The sequence below is a fragment of the Eptatretus burgeri genome, chromosome 10 (assembly GCF_056783735.1).
Source record: "Eptatretus burgeri isolate ZD-2024b chromosome 10, Ebu_testis_v1, whole genome shotgun sequence".
Taxonomy (NCBI): Eukaryota; Metazoa; Chordata; class Myxini; order Myxiniformes; family Myxinidae; genus Eptatretus; species Eptatretus burgeri.
Genome location: NC_140970.1, coordinates 59,309,372 through 59,327,280, shown reverse-complemented (window position 1 = coordinate 59,327,280; position 17,909 = coordinate 59,309,372). Strand labels below are relative to the sequence as shown.

The 17,909-nt window shown below is 43.3% G+C and overlaps 1 protein-coding gene across 1 annotated transcript in view; it reads left to right on the top strand.

The window, feature by feature from the left end:
* WDR19 (WD repeat domain 19) overlaps window positions 1-2,921 on the top strand; it is an 85,403-nt gene extending 82,482 nt beyond the window's left edge. The window contains 1 exon segment of the mRNA XM_085900087.1: window positions 2,504-2,921. The gene's annotated coding sequence lies outside the window, so the exon portion shown is untranslated.
* The last annotated feature ends 14,988 nt before the right edge of the window (window positions 2,922-17,909 follow it).

Here is a 17,909-nt window from a genome sequence, read left to right as displayed (position 1 = left end):
TCAGGGTGAAGGCAGGACACCAATTTGCTCTCTCTCTTTAAATACGAATTATATCGGGGCACTTGGTTGGAGTCGGTATTTTTTTATTTTGATGTATCATGCTCTTTGCAGATGAGTGTTGGTGCTGTCGAAGCAGTTTCTTGGTAAGGGTTTCCTGGGTGGTTTGACATTGCTTTCCCAGCGTTGTTTGTCTGTGCTCTCTCTTTTTAAATGCTGAGCATCAAACAAAAAACCATTACACCACTGAGTAAGGTTGTAGCCGATATTACAAGTCAAATCTTTGTCGTACAAAATACAACAAAGATGTCCTAGAAGTGGGGGAATTAACCCGTATGCAAGGACGGATTCTTTGCAAGTTTAATGAAATGGCAAACACACTTATTTGTACTTTGCAAAAGTCCAGGTAAATTTGAACCACCTTTCAAGGAAAATAGCAAAATAACCGCAAGAAGTTTGGAAAATAATAGCCAAGCAGAACAGTTCAATACTTTATTGTGCATTTCCTGTTTTTGCCAATTCTTACCTTTTTGCTGAAGCTCCACTAAAAGTACAGGTAGTGGACAAAAAAAAATGGAAACACCTGGGTAAATGAGGGACACCAAGCAACAGCTTCCACACAGGTGGCCCATGTGTTAATGAAGCATATAACATCCTTGCATGTTTATGGTCATAAAGCTGCTCAACCTGGTTGTCTATCATTATGTCTCACATGGGTACAAGAGGAGACCCCCCCCCCACCAATGCCCTCATCCACAGAGCACGTGTGGCTGCCCAAAGGTTTGATGAGCATGACACTGATGTTGTCCATATGCCATGGCCTTCTCAATCACCAGATCTGAATCCAATCGTGGATTTATGGGATATTCTGGAACGGCACCTGAGACTGCGTTTTTCATCTCCACCAAACAGGTGTGAGTTGATTGACTTTCTCATGAAAGAATGGTGCTGCATCCCTCCTGCAGAATTCCAGATGCTGGTGGACTCAATACCACGGTACATATAGGCAGTACAGGATGCACGTGGTGGCCCAACACCCTATGAAGTGACTACATTGGTGTTTCCATGTTTTTTGTCCACGACCTGTTTCAGTTCTACAAGTGCAAAACCATGAGGCACAAATGCATTTAATACCACCAAAGATCTTCAGGCTATGCAAGTTTGTGTATCGGAGTTGCCCTCTGCTGTCTATACTTTTCAAATGGTTTTAGTACTTATTGTGAAATGTTTTTGGTATCAAAGGGCTTGTGCTATGCAAGCTTCATTACGCTTGATATTAGATGTCCTATGTTGCCTTTGTTGGGTTCTGTGATTTTCATGCATATTTGTGTTGTGTGGACCTATTTTCTTGAGGTATTTCCTTAAGTTTAAGGCATCGAAGAAAAAAAATCCACAAGCTGGCGAACCAGCTGCTTTATTGTTAGATTTCGCCAATGCACAAAACCTCTACCTCTCCCCCTGAGACCTCTTGGTGGCACTATACTAATGGTAAGTTCTTCTTCCTCTCCTATGTAGTTCTTCTTTCTCTGCAAAGTTACTGAATTAGCATCTCAGACCGATGACTTTCATTTAATTTATCTTTCACAGTTCTCCTTCTCATCTTCTTGTCTTGTTATGAAATGGAATTCATGTAATTTATTTCCTCCTGCTCTGTTTGCTCTGCTTCATGTAGATATTAAAGCAATAACTCAGCCATGATCGCCTCACATAATTCATTCACTGTTGGACATACATTTCTCATGATTAGGGCATTGTTTTTTTTGAGAAGGATGAAATTTGCACAACTACACTGGGAGCAATAACACAGGGAGCTGCAAATTCTGCATCTTCCTTCACCATTTCAAAACAAAACCAAGATTATGGTGAAGAAGATTTATGAAGTTGTGTGTCAACACATCATATTGGAGATATTATTGACTGCAATTCTTTTTTGGGATGCAAACTTTGACACCTCTGTTGCCACCAACAACTCATTTCTGCAACTATCGGGGATGCCTCTTTGCGCTCAATGCAAGTTGGGGGCAAAATCTTCCCCAATCTTCCCTGCTGCCCGGATTCGTCATGGCAGTACGATTGGTCCCCATGGACCAGACCTCTCTCTCTCTCTTTCTCTCCTCTCCTCTCTCCCTGTCATGGCCCTAACATTGTGAAGGCGGGGTACACCATCCTGGTTGTGGGGGATCTCTGGATCACTCTTGAGAGATCGATCGGCTGTCTTCGTGCAGCGGGTTTGTTCGAGAGAACTGTCTGGAGATAAAGAACAACAATAACCACAACAACTCATTTCTGCAATAAACTTTCACTCTTGAGATTGTTTTCATTTCCATGCATGAAAAGGGAAATAATTCTCAGCTTTCAATTTACATTAAGACTTTTTGATAATCACGGTCTTGATGATTGTTTGGTTGTTTTTGCATTAAACAACCATGGCTGTGGTTTGTATTCACCATTTCATGAATTTGATGATTGAAAAATATGGATGTATTTGATTATTTTTGTTTTGCAGGAGTTGCGTTGAGACTTGCAGCACTGGGAAAATGCAATCCAGCTTGCAAAGCACCTGGCTCCAGAGCAGATTCTTTTAATTTCCAAGGAATATGCATCACAGCTTGCGTTTCTGTATGTTCATCATGTCTCCATCGTGCCAACATTACCTCATTGATGAGAAGTACATTGTTGCAGCATGTCTGTGCCATGAAGTGTGCAGCTTCATTTTGTGCAGGATCTGAAGACAATTCACTGATGGAATTTCTGAGTAGAAATGATTTTAATTGATATGATCAACCACTGTGTGTACTCCGATTAAATGATAGAAATAGATGAACAGAATGCACACATCTTTTTCACCAAATGTGTATGTATGTATATACATACATACATATATATATATATATTTATTTATATGAAAAATTACATGCTCAGACCAGGAATCGAACCCAGGCCCTCTGGAGAACCATACCAGTGTTCTGCTAAACAATAATTCCACAATGTGCTCATGTGATATAGCCAGTCTGTTCACGAATGTCCCACTGACAGAAGTGATCGAAATCTGAGCGCAACTTCTGTATCATTGTGACTTGACACCTCCACCGATCTCTGAGTCTGTCTTCTTTGAATGAATGAATATGGTGACCCGTTCTGTTGAGTTCGGTTTCAATGATTCAATGTGTACTCAGATTGATAGTGTAGCGATGAGATCCCCTCTTGGCCCTGTCTTTGCAAACATCTTTGTAGATTACTGTGAAAAGCGTGCCTTTGCAGATCCCTTTGGAGTTCCACATCATGGAGTTCAACTCCCTTCCATCTATTACCGGTACATGGATGACATGTTTGCTGTTTTTGAGTCGACTTCAGCATGTAAAGTCTTCTTGGCAAACCTGAACTCTTTCCATCCATCCCGAGAGTTCACCTTATAGATGGAACGTTCCGGCATACTTCCCTTCTTGGACATCTTAGTTGAGATATCGGCTGACGCCTAGAAAACCATAGTCTACCATGAGTCTACTTTTACTTTTTTTTTTTTTTTTTTACTTTTTCGACTCTTGGGACTTGCTAGTTGGGACTCTTCCAGTTCTTCGAGATACAAGATTGGATTGATTGGTATCTTGGTCAATAGAAGAAGAAAGAATCGGACCTGGTAAATATCCGGTATTCCTACGTCTACCTTGGAAAGGCAAAGTGTCTCAACGGTTTAAAATCCAGATCAAACAGAGTGTCCCATTCTTACTATGTTGTTCAACCACGAGTGATTTTCACCACCCGCCGGTTGCTTCCATCAGTCCAAAATGATGTTCTGCCCGCCTCTCATGCAAGTAAGATTATTTACGAATTTCAGTGGCAGTGTGATGCTTCGTATGTGGGCGGCACATCTTTGAGATTGAAGGATCGCATTGAACAACACGTCCCTTTGGGGATCAGACGGGGTCAGGCAACCGAACAGAGGCAACCAACTCGGGCTTGTAAGAATGTACATAGCATGACAACTGTTCCCTGTGTCTCTGCAATTGGTTACCATTCACTGAATAATCCTCAGTGTGCAGAGCAATATCAGAGCAATACAGAGCAGAGCAATATTTTATTTATCATCCTCCACTTAATCTTGAGTGGAGGATGCAGTTTAGCTCATCTTCATGCAATGGAGGCCACATTCATCAGGTCAACCAATCCTATTTTTTTGTAGACAGAAATCATTTGTCCGAAGTATATATCTATTTGGACTATGATGGCTTGATTGTGTGACAACTCCACCAGTAAGTTGAGTCATCATGAAAACCACCACTTCCCCCTCACCCCCCAACTAACCCTCAGCTAATTAGCATTATGTTTCTGCCGGCACTTTGGTGATTCATCTCCGCCTAATCATTATTCATGATGGTTCATTTCCACCTCCTCATTATTCATAATGCTCTGTGGTTCCAATCAGGTAATTCTGCCCTTTCTTTCTCTCAACCAATCAACGTTGAGGACAGGCGCATGGGAAGGGGGGTGCTGAGGGCGCTGCAGCACTCCCTAGCTGCGGGCAGGAGGAGCACAGCACCTCCTGCCTGCAAAAAAAGTCATTTTTTTATATTAAAGGTCCCATGACACTCAAAAGTTTCTGGTTATTAACCTCCGCCATCGAAGATCCGAGGTTACTGTTTTCACCGCTTTCTGTTTGTTTGTTTGTTTGTTTGTGAAGTGAGGAGAAAAACTCCTTGACAGATTTCGACGAAAGTTGGTGGGGGGGTTAGGTATGGTCCAAGGATCATGCCATTAGATTTTGGACTTCGTCCAAAATCCAATATGGCGGCTATGGCGGGCATTTTGAAAAAATGTTTTTTTGGTTTTTTTTTGCATTTCTACATGTTTTAAGTGATTTCCAACCCCCCCCCCCCCCAAAAAAAAAATTGTTAGAGAAAATAAAAAATGTTTGCAACTTTTTTTTCAACAAAATTTCGATTTTTTTTTTTTTTGCATTTCTACATGTTATAAGTGATTTCCAACAACAAAACATGCTAAAATTATAATTGCGGCTGATTTTGGAACTTCAGGTGGATATACCCACGTAAAATCAATTTCTGTCTCAAGGAATCTAGTGATGACGAATGAATCGAGTATGTAAAAGTTAAAAGTAAAAGGGAAAGTTGCAAACTATAACTCTGTGAGCACTGTTGACGTCAAATTGAATGAATAGGATATCAGGTTCACTTGAGTGACCTAGCAGTATTGGCGGCGGAGGTTTTGCACTCTACCGAGTGCTCCCCCTCTAGTTTATATATTAACCTGACCTTCCTCGTGAATAAATCACCCATGTTTCTTTTTTAAAATCAACAATGGGATAATTAGACCAATATTTCGAACATTTGTAGCGCTTTTCACAACTTGCTCTGCCCCGCCCCTCAAAAAAGTGGAGTTCAGCGAACCGCAGGTCACGTGACCGTTGACGTCATCTCCAGAACGCGACTCGCTCAGAGTGGATTGATTAGACGTCGCACGCCGTATAAAGTACGTACAAATGCATTGTGCACATTTGTTTGCTATCTCACTGATCGTCTTAATTCCTGTGATTGTTTCGTGGAAAAGAAATTCTGCTTTTGAGCCGTGTATGCACAACAATCATGAGGCAATTATTTATCCCTTTACTAACTTGTCGTAGTCATGAACAAATCCAATACAGGTATGCACAATAAAGGGCTATACCATGTCCACAAAATATAAAATGTGACTGTTGAACCTTTCTATTAAAAAATAAACTTACAGGGACATACACGTAAAATACTAAAGATTAATATTGCATCATTTCAAGGTGCAAGGAGATAATTTTAAAATCAAACAATGCGAAAAACCTGTACCCACATTTTGCAGCTTATTGAATTGTTCATTGAAACCAGCCTGCTGAGATAGGTACGATTCTACATACATGCAAGCCAGGTATGGCTGCACTCGACATACATGGGTTTATTCTAAAGTGAAGGTACTGCTTCCATTGGCTTGCTATTCATTAACGTTTAGCCAAAATGCTGTAATAAATGAACTGGGAAAATATGTTGGCACAACTATGAAAGACAAATTTATCTGTCCTATTACATGGCCTCATAGCCTCGGGACTCTTACGCGTCGACTTATACATTGTGTGCATGCTAATACAAGTTACTTGTCAACTCTAGAGTCGAGACAAGTCCGATAAATCCGTCGTCTGTCCGACAAATCTGACGTGCTGTAGCTTTCTTTTATTATTCTCTTTTCTTCATTGTTTTCTACTGGCACTGCATGACGACAGTAGGAATAAAATAAATAAAAATGCAACAATGTCAGATTTATCGGACTACTCTAGACAATTGTGTCGCAAGGTGTGTTCTGCACACAAGTTTTTATTGTATCCGGACAGCGAAATTGCTTCGTTTTATGCGCGGAGAGATACGGCCGATGACATGGGCTGGCCTTGCTTGCGATTCATTCGCCGCGGAGCAACATGTCCGCTGCGCTGCGCTGTCACGTCACCTCACTAAAATATTTCTGATATCGAGCAGTATGCAAGTCGAATTTACATTATTGAATTACGAATAGGATTTAGTCTAACCAGTTGTTATTGCCAAGTCTTCCTTCGATGTCCTCCCGATCATCATGAACTCCGGGAATTTCATCGCCAGTTTCCTCTGTTTGTCCTGCTTCGGGCTCGAACTGGTAAGGCCGTATTCCATTCCCAGCTGCCGGAACTTCACCTCCCACGACGACGTTATCCGACAATTCTCCATTTGATTCAGACCAAAATCCTTCATATCTCTCACACTCACTGTCGCTACCAGACAAATCAAAGTCCATGTCATCCATTATTCAAAATTAAGTTTGACTTTTTAAAGCAGAAATGAACGAAGCGTTTGAGTCGACCAATCGAATGTGGAAACACACAGGAAGCCAATACAATCACGTAGACCACCAACCCGTGTAATTTGCGTGCAGCCTTTGTTGTTCTGGAGATGACGTCATGTGGGTTACGCATCGTTCAGTAGATTTCGGCAGAATTTTTAGGGGCGTTCCCTAAGAGGTTTGTTTTTTTAATTTTACATTTTATAGAATGAGTATTGTGAAAAAACATTGTTAGATCAGAAATCACGATGAAAAACTCCTATAGGACATATATATATATACATATATATATATATATATATATATATATATATATATATATATATATATATATATATATATATATATATTGTTGCGGATTCGCACCCGCCGGCGTGCGAACGGCCACGTAACTCGAATCGCGGCACGTCGCCCACCGGACGGACAATCCCGTCGTGACCCTCTCGGACTAAGGCTGGGAACTAGTCACGGGTGGGCCTTTCGGCCTCACCACGATCGTGCCAATCGGCCCCCCGCGTGGGATAGGGTTGCTCGCCAAATTCGACCTACCTAAGTACCCACACGGAGGGTAGACCGGGCGATCGCACTTCGCCGCAGGTCGACTTCGGACACGGGCCACTTTAAGCGACCCGTTCCGTACTATCGGGATAACCGAGCGGTGTTATCGTCAACCTCGACGGTTCGTTAATTATCGGGAGTTTTAGCCCACGACCAACCCTTTACGTGAAGTAAGATGGAGATTCAATAAAAGAAAAGACGAAGCGAAACGGGAGAAACAGTTCAACATAAAGCACATTTATTCCACGGCAAACGGAAAGCACACATATACAATTATACACCAAAAGCAAATGTAAAAGAAGAAACACCACAATAATGCACAAAAAGCAAATGTAAAAGAGAAACACAATGCAGATCTACTACCGACTACCGAGCACACGGCAACACTTATACAGTTTTACTTCACAGATGGCGCCGACAACATATACTCAAAGCAAAAGAAAAAGGGACCACCCTCAACGATGAGGGGGGCAGACGGGCCTGGGGCCGAGACCGCGTCGAGCCTACCCGTCTGGTGATGAGCCGCAAAATGGCGGTGGCACCCCGACTCCGCGGGCCTCGCTGGCACTGCCTGGAAATGGGGTGGGAACGGGGCCCCCTTCTCACACTATCTCAGCGCGGGGGGAAACAGGAGGGGGTTGTTGATGCTCGGGGGAATGAGGATATCTCGCTGGCTCGGGTCCCGCGACGAGCGTCTCCACCGCGACCTCGGTCGCGTTACCGGCCTCCCCTCTCCGCAGCTCCCCGACTCTGACACGAGCGCCCTCTCGACTGCCTTCGCCGCCGCCACCTCTCCAACTCTCCCACTCTCCACTCTTCTCAGCTCCGTCCAACTGCTTTCTCTGACTCTTCTCTTCTCAACTCTCCTTGACTGACTCTTCCCAACTCAACTACTCTTTGTCGGCGAGCGAACGCGGCCCTTTATCGCCCCCGGGGCTTCGCTCCTTCACCTTCGACCCTTCACCTCTAGCTGGCTCCCCATTGGACAGAGGAAAAGTGGGCGTGAATGATTTTTGATCCGCGAATCTGCATATAGCGATTATACTCCGACGCACCTGGAGGCGGGGCCAAATCGCCCCACGCTCGCTGATAGGACGGAACAGAAGTGGGCGTGAATCGTTCTTGATCCGATTTCTTCGGAAAGGCTGGTGTTTTTGCACCCGCTGCTCGGTGCGCGCCCTGTACGAGTCCAGGATCGGTGTCCACAAGCGGCGATTGGCATGACCTCTGCTATTTAACATCAGGACCCTGTCCTAATGTTGTAATGCAAATTTGGTAGCATTCTGACTGGTGGGTCTGGAGAAGAAAATTTTTGCAGAAATTTAGTAAGCTGGCCATTTTGACCTCCTTCAAGTCATGTGACTGCAACAAGCTTTGCGATCCCCATTAGGCCTTAGTTGTTTTATAACTTGGTTTACGCAGTTCTTCAGCTAAAATGTAGGGTTGGTAGGTCGAAATATAAATATAAATATAATTTTAATTTTTAGAAATTATATATTTTTATTATTTTTTTTCGGATGTTCCATGGAAAAGACAAGGGTAGGTGGGGGGAAAATAAATATAAATCCCGGACCAGGAGGATCTAAGAAAACATTGAAGATGGAAACCCATTCAAATGCAGGATGCCCATGTTCACTGTATCATCTGATGTGAAAAACAATAAAGGATTAAAACTTGTTTTTACAATATAATCTGGCATGTTTTTCTTATGGAAACCTGTTGGATCATCAAACAAATGGAAACAATCCTGAGAAAATTACTGTCCAAGTCGTAAATGTGTGTGTGTGTGTGTGTGTGTGTGTGTGTGTGTGTGTGTGTGTGTGTGTGTGTGTGTGTGTGTGTGTGTGTGTGTGTGTGCACACCAGCACATAGTGCTGGATATGATTTTAAAAAGGTGTCTACGAGGAGTCAACACGCTCAAAACGGTCAATCAGAGCCATAACCAGCTCTTACTTTTTAGTGGGCATCTGATCATACCCTCTCCCCATCCCCATGAGCATATCAGAGGCTGATTTCTGGTCCGTTGAAGGCTGAATATCAGCATCTCGCAGGGAAACTTTGACGTACTTGGCACCAAAATCTTTCAATACGAACAGCGGTCTGCAACTTTCGACGGAAACAAAATCGGCACGATCGAGAGTAGCCTGCGAATCATCCCTGTTGCTGCACTGAATTGATGCAATCGTTCGGCCAGAATATTCGTCGTCAAGATGTTACGTGATTAAATCACCAATAGAGTCACTCAAATTTATACCGCTGACATACTTCTTAACAATCACTTTCGCCCCAGAAACTAGTCAATCTGAACCACGCTGGCCACTCCTCAGACACCATGACCGAAGACGACTGCGCAGTTTGGTTAAAGGTGACCCGGCATTTTGGAGCGCGCGCGAAATTATATTTTGAAAATAAATGCCGACGTTTACATTTCGGGATTTGAAACTTTTGCACCTTCGGCGGAAAATGTATAAATATAAAAGGCTAAAAATGTGTTTTATATTTATATTTCATTTCGGCAAATATACCGTCGGCGGATCCGTAAACCAAGTTATAAAATAACTAAGGCCTTACCAGTCAGGAGCGGAACATTGCTGCCAATTTTCAGTTGGATCGGCTCAGTGGTTTTGCAGGAGAAGTCGAAATAGAAGACAGACGGACGGACGGTGCACGATGACAAAACCTTACCTGGCATTGCAATCCCAGATGAGCTAAAAAGAATAATTTCCTCTGCTCCTCCTCCATGGCAGTGGTGGGAAATGAAGTGAGAGGAGGCTCATCCTGCTGCAAAACGAATGTGGAGTAAACAGCGCTGATTGGCTTAGAGCGTGTGCATACAGTACAAACAATGTCAGCTGGTGTGTTTACTTGGCAAGCACTGTGTTTGGGATTTTCTTCACTTTTTATTTTTAAGTAAAATTTTTCTCCAGGGCAAAGAGCTCTATAATGAATCAGCATTCTATGGGGGCAGCGTTAAGCACAAAATTAGTCAGGGATATGCACAAGCCATGCTGGATGTCAAATAAATCCCAATTTGTTGGTGTTTATTTGTAGATTTCCATGTCAGCACTTTTCCCTTAACAGGCTGTTTATTGACATGGACTGCAATTCCGATTGCATTACTTAACTTTGGTACCATTTTAAAAAGGGGATACTGTTCTCTGCAGCTTGATTGAGTATGACATCCCCCAATGGGCTGGCTCCCTTGCCTCACATCTTGCTCAGCTTGACGCCGTGGAAACCAAGGCCTTTCACATTATTGGAATCTCCCGCGATGAAGCTGTATTGAAAGGCTTATCACTTCGCCACTACAGACAGTTGGTGGTCTCTCTGTCTTCTACCGCCCCCTTTGTGGTCTTGCACCCTCTGCTCTTTCCGTGCTTTGTCCCCCTCAGGTTTCTGCAGGGCTCACCCGGTTCATAATTCAACCCCCTTCTGGGGAAATTACCTAAATTCAGGATCACTGCTCACCTCCACTTATTTGTTCCTCTTTTTTTTCACTTGTGTAACCAACTTCCACATTTTCTTCAATCTCATTCTTCCCTCCGGGTCTTCAAGGCAGCTGTTCACCACCATCTCCGATCATCCTCAATCCAAAACCATGATATTTTCTACCTTCATTAACCCACCTTCCCCCGCACCTCCCTCCTCCCCCACCCCACCCCAACCCCTCCTTCCAAATTTCGATTTTTCCCTCCTTGGAGTTTCCTTCTGTAACCATCTTGTCTGCCCCTTGCATTGTCTTCTGCCCCTCACTCTTCTCCACACACATTGCTTATGCACATCTCCCTTTATCTTGGCCTTCAACTGTGCTGTTTGTGTTTTCCCCCTACTCTCTGCTGCTCCTATTGCATACTGTTTTGCATCTTGTTACCTCCACCATCGAAGGTGAAGGAGGTTATGTTTTCACTCCTTTCTGTCTGCTTGTCTGTCTGTTTGTTTGTTTGTGGACAGGATATCTCAACAAGTTGTGGACAGATCCGGATGAAATTCTGGGGACAGGTTCGGTGTGTGACGAGGCCGAACTGATTAGATTTTGGTTAAGATCTAGATCCGGATGAGACTACTAGAACTTTTAAGTGATTCTTCACCATTGAGAGATCGGGCCAAAAATGATATATAGCATGATATCTCAAAATGTTTAGGACGGATTCGGCCGAAACTTGGTGGACAGGTTGGGTTTGTTGCAAGGACGAATTGATTCGATTTTGGTGAATATCCGAATCTGGACCTGGATACGAGAATTATTTAATTTTTAAAGTGATTCTTCACAATTGAGAGATTGGGACAAAAAACGATAGAGTACTGTGTAGCATGATATTTCAAAAATGTTTTGGGCCTGATATGTTCTCATGGATCAGGCATTACGTGGTGGAGGTATGCGCTCTACCAAGTACCCTTCTAGTTTTTGTCTGTTATGTCCTGATCTGTTCAGTGTGCTAGGTCTTCCAAGAGCCTCAACTCTGTGCGCAAGAACAAAAACAAAAACGAAAAACACTCTTCATCAAAATGTACGTGGTAGATCACTGCATAGGAGTAAAGTCGCTTTTGGAAATCCCTTTGAGTTCATTGTACGGATCTTCACTTCTCTGAAAGGGTAATGCAGTGCCACGCACATAGGAAGAACCCTCATTCTACTGAGTTATTACACCCTCTGACTATTCAATGACGAACCATTGAATTATTGAGGTCGAAACACCCTGCGGCAATATTGCAATTTCCTTGCAGGATACAACCTGTGCTAACTCCCAGGACAGATCTCACCACGTTACATCCCTTGAAGTTAAAACTTGCTTGGGAGCAGGTGATGTGGCTCAATGATAAACAAAATATCTAATTAATAGAAAAGTTTGCTGCTGGGAGAACAAAGGCAAAGTTCATGTTTTTTTATTTTACATTTCTGTTCATACCTAATCGAGCTGTCATCATATGAGAAGTGCCCAGATGGTGTCATTAAGTCATAAATGCTTTGAGGTAAACAATCAGCTTGTTCTTTGTTCTCCTCTCGGCGTGATTACGTCAATGCAATAAAGTATTCCGAGGAAGGAAAGAAAGAAGAAAAGGCAAGTGATGATGATATTGTTTTTCTGCTTTCTTCTTCCCCAATTTTTTTTCATGTCCTAACAAATAACCTTTTTGAGTTTGGTCACTCGGATATTAACCGATCTTATTTGCCTCAAACTAATTTAAAGCTTTAGTGTTCCAGATTTAGGATTTAGCAGCTTTATATTCTCCACTTCTGTGACTCGATGTTGATCTATCTGTATGTAGGAAGAAGTGAATTCTTGCAGAGTTTATTTTCTGTAAGACTCACTTGACTGTGCCTTGGATGGGTTTGAGGGTAGTGGAGTAGCGGCTGAAACCGAATCCTATCTAGATTCCTCCTGATGCTTCCATCTTTCCTCTTTATTTATGTGTTCCTTCTGATGACTCTGATGTGGTATTTGCTCTTGTTTGATTGTTTTCTTGGTAGCATGAAGATCACGTTGATGAGTGCAATACGGGCTCAGCACGCTCATCTCTGCATGTTGGGAACATGAGGCATGGAGTGGACCAGGCATTGACGCATCGCAGCCAAAGCGTGCAAAGAGATTGTACAGCTACACTGGAGGATATTAAAGTATGTTTGGAAAGATGTGAACTATGTTAGCAGCTGTATTGTGCAAAGACCAAAGACCAGCACAAAAAGGGTGCTCCGAAGGCATTTTCATTGGGAGTGCATCAATGCATGTTAAAAAGCCATAAATCCAACCCCAGATTTCGTTCAAAATGGATCAATGATGCTTTCCTTTTCTACAATTGACATTTTTATCGAGAAAGAAAAACCAAACAACTTTTGTGCAATTTTTGACGTTTTGTTTGGATGTTGAAGCGTTGTTGTCATGGAGTGTACTTATAAAATTAGATGAGATTATTCTGTGCCCACTTCGTTCAAGTTATCTCTGCAGGACGTGGAAAATGTCGCCCTTTGGCGAAGGGAATAAAAAACGTTTTTTAAAGTAATTCCAATGGGATGTTCACAATAATCTAATACCTGCCAAGAAGAGTACGAAGTGTACAATGGTGTATCAAAATAAAAAATACATTTATATATCTTTTTACTAATCATATGTGCTTATATATTGAAAGCTGAGAACGTTGGTGTGTCTTGGATTATTTGAGTATCTTGTTTGTACAACTTTTCCAATGCCCCTCTTATTCAGGTCGATTGCTCAGGAATTATATTTTTGGAAAAAATTAAATTAATTGTTGACAGTGCATCTTCTTCTCCTCCTCTTCCCTTTATAAGGGGCGAGGTCCAATGGCACCAAGCTTCTGCTCTGCCTTGACCACAATACTCCACTTCCCTCTGTACTCAGCCAACTCTCTCCACTCTCCAAACCACTCCTACCTTAAGGAATCCTCCCATCTCAACCATGGTCGACCTCTTTTCAATCTATCCGCTCTCTTTGCCATTTTCTCTTCCCCTATCTGCACCAAGAGTCCAGCTCATCTCGGCCGACATTTCACCAATCTCCCCGTCGAGCTCATCTGCACACCAATCTCCTCCCTCCTTTAATCCACCCTCTTCACCCGGCAATCCTCCTGACCCAGTTCTCGTAAACCCACGGCCTCTGTTTTTGTCTCTCTGTCAGTGTCACCGTCTCCAGACCGTAAAGGTAGGCCGGCATTACACATGATATCAGACCCTTCCCTTTCAATTTTTTTGATATATTTTTGTCTGCCATTACTCCCTCCACCCAATCACAACCGCTTGAATCCTCCTCCACACCTCTGCCTCTAACTTTCCATCCCCGGTTACTGTCCCCTCCCCCTCCCCCCACAGATACTCAAACCTATTTCCCTACCTCATACCCTTTCCCTCTAACCTGATATTCATTTATTTTCTCTGCTGCCCGACCCACATCACCTCAATCTTCTCCATACTCATCTTCAGCTCATGCTTCCCAAATGCCACCTTCCACTCCCCCAGTACTTCCTGCATCTCCCACCCACTCTCAACAACAGCCAGATCGTCCACATACAGCATCTGGTGTTCTGTTCGAAGGCAACTTCAGTACTACCAAAGCAGCCCCAAAGCAAAGAACACATTAGATGGTTTTTGCCTTTGGCTTTCCAGGGCTAATCAGGGCAGCAGTTTGGAATTATTTTAGGATGCTGGCGATAACTCGCCTGCTATTCACAAAATATATTTAACGTGATCTGTGATCTTTAGCATCCAACATCTAATGCTAACAGGCACATCCCCGATGCGAAAGAAATGCCAGTAAATGTCCATCTGAGGAATGGCACACTGTGATGTAATGCTCTGTTTGCGACACACCAATCCGAGTTAATAATCAGGCCGACAAACCCTGGCCTAATTACAAATCCCTGCCCTGACTACTACTGGGAGGGCAAAGGCAAACCATCCAGTGTTCTTTTTTCCGTGAGACTGCTTCGGCAGCACTGAACCTCCCTTCACGCAGAGCACCAGAGACAGACAATATGTTGTTGATGTTAGGTGTTTGGAAGAAATACTCATATCTGAAATGGATAATGGTATGTTTAACCACTACCACTACAACTACAACTTTAAAATCTCCAATTATTCCCACCTTATTGTAGGGTCGGACAGGTGAGGCTTTCTTGGCCTGAAGTCTTTCACGAATTGCTGGTCAGGTCCAACGTTACACTGATGACAAGAATTTGGATTTTAGCCAGAGTGCCGACCAACACTCGCTTACTTTTCATGAAGGACACCGTGGGATTTATAAAGTACACAAACTAATGCTGGTAGATCGATACCATTTCAACATCCATCCAACAGACGGCACATGCATCAATGCCTCACCATGCCTGTGAAACACCAGGATGACAGTTTATAGGCTTATTGGGGCCAAGATTCGAACCCAGGCTCGACAGCTCAAAGGTGTGTACTGTGCTCTTTCCGGTCATTATACCATTGTTGTTGTTGTTGTTGTTGTTGTTGTTGTTGTATAGCCCTGGACCGTGTTCTTTTCTCTTGAACAAGCACGGAGACAATCGATCAATCTCGCAGGAGCGACCCAGAGATGCTCCACATCCGGGATGGTGTACCACCACCTTCATGAAGTCAGGGCCAAGAGAGAGAGAGAGAGAGAGAGAGAGAGAGAGAGAGAGAGAGAGAGAGAGAGAGAGAGAGAGAGAGAGAGAGAGAAAGAGAGAGAAAGAGAAAGAGAGAGAGCGAAAGAGAGAGAAAGAGCGAAAGAGAGAGAAAGAGGAAGAGGAAGAAAGAGAGAATTGAATTTGAACCTCGTTTATTGATCCACAAAAAAAAACATTGGAAAGAAAATAAAAAAAGGATACATAAAAAAATAACAAAAATACCCCCGAGCGGGAGTGCCGGTCATCTTTGCCAGAGGTCGACAGAAGCAAAATCAAATTAGGGGCATCTATAATCGATTCCATGGCTCGTGGATCTGGTCGTGATAATAGTCCATAGTATCTGAATCACGAATAACATTTGATCTCTCTTCATTAATGAGGGAGGAGATACGATTTGAAATCAGTGACTCCGCCAACACCAGGTGCGGTACTTGCCACGTTACGTGATATGTGGTATCCACGTGGTAGGTAATATGGACGTGCTGCTGTGTGATCATGATAGACCATGTTGTTCTCTCTCAAACGATACCATTTACTGGCTGCTACTCTACTCTGTGGCCAAGATACGACTCTCCAAACATAGCATCAGAAGGTCGTCAGAGCGAAGTTTGAAGGGCTATAAAATCGGAACGAGAGCAAATTTCAAAAAAAATGGCTTGTGTTGTTCTAGATAATAGTCCATAGTATCCGAATCACTAATAACATTTGATCTCTCTTGATAAATGAGGGAGGAGATACGATTTGAAATTGACGATTTTCGCAACTTTGACAGCTTTGTGACGTTGACCTCGACCTTGGACGACCTTGAAAGTTATATCGTTGTGCATGTCTCATCGACCTCTATCCATTCCACTATTGGTTATTTGTCTCCACTCGGTTTGATTGTGGACGGATGGACGTACGGACGTACGGACGGACGGACGGACAGACTTCGAGACTGGCTTTATTTGGTCATCTCTACTGAGAAGACCTAAAAAGCAGAGGAAGAAAAGAAAGAGGAGGAAAGGTTTAGTTTTTCATAAACCATTACAAGGTCATCACCAAATCTAATTTATCCACAAAACACAAAACTTTGCCACAGCATCATTTTCTCTCAAAAATATTTACATTGTCCGTACTTAAATAATGGTTAAATTTCAGGGAGAGTCTTGCTGCCACAAAACCTCTGAAAATCGGCATGACATCAGATCGATAACCAAGGTCAATTTTAATTTTCGTACATTTATATATAGCATATTTTGCAACAGCAACAAGGAAATTGAGGAGAACACCAGAGTCCCTGCAAGGGGGCTTAAAAGGCATGTGATGTAAAAGGAAAAGACGGTTTACAAAAATAATCTGAAAGCAAAGAGAAGAGAGGTTTTAATCTTATGCATTGCACGTAAGCATGGAAGAGATCCTCCTTGTGTTCGCGGAAGGGGCAAGTAACTTGTACCGAATTATTGAAATGGTGTACGAGAGTGTTGGAAGGGAGAGCCCAATGTGCTAATCTCCAATTTGTATATCTGCCAATAGGCCATAGATAGGTAACGTATACATCACAGGCCACAGTGGGCCTCAAGGACATCCGGCTCTGAGCCGTTCTTAACCACATTGCTATACGCGTTGATCTGAAGGGGGTCATGGATCCCAGATTTAGTTACGAAATGAAAGGGGGGAGATGTTCACTGCTCAACTGAAATGGGGGGAGCACCTTAATTTCAGGAAAGGCCAGCCAAAAATCCTCCACAATACCGACACCTTCCCAGCTAACATTTAACAGTCTAAATTTCCGAACCACAATTCGGACAATTTGGTCCATAAGTCGGACAAATCTGCACCCAAGGCTTGTCGCAACTGACCCAGCCGATTTCTACCGAGACCCAGATGAATCCCTGAGATCGCACACCTTGTTGACTCGTCCTTGTATAAATTTCTTGATCAAGGCCTTACTCTGAGGGATCCCTGGGAGAAAACGGTTGTAAAATAAAGGTTCCTGGAGGAACATTCGACAATTGTAAGCTTCAGCCGACCAGTGGACGCCAAAGCCCTTCCAGGCATCCAGCAAGCTTTGATAAAACCGGGGAGTGCATCAAAGTGAACCCGTTCTAGGTCCATTAAGAAAAGTTGCTGGTCATACCGTAATCCTCCGGCCTGTTGCAGCAAAAAAAAAGCAAAGGGACGCCATGGCAGCTGCTCAGTGAACAGCAGTTTATGCACAGATTGTAAGCGAAAGGCAACAACTCGGCCGATGATGTCCATAACACCTTGGCCACCCTCCTTCCAGGGGCGGTGCAGCACAGCAGGCCGGAGCCAGTGGTAGCCACTCCAAAAGAAATTAACCATTGCTCGCTGGATGGCAAGGATTCGTTCTTTGGGTGGCTGCAAAGTAATGGCTTTATGCC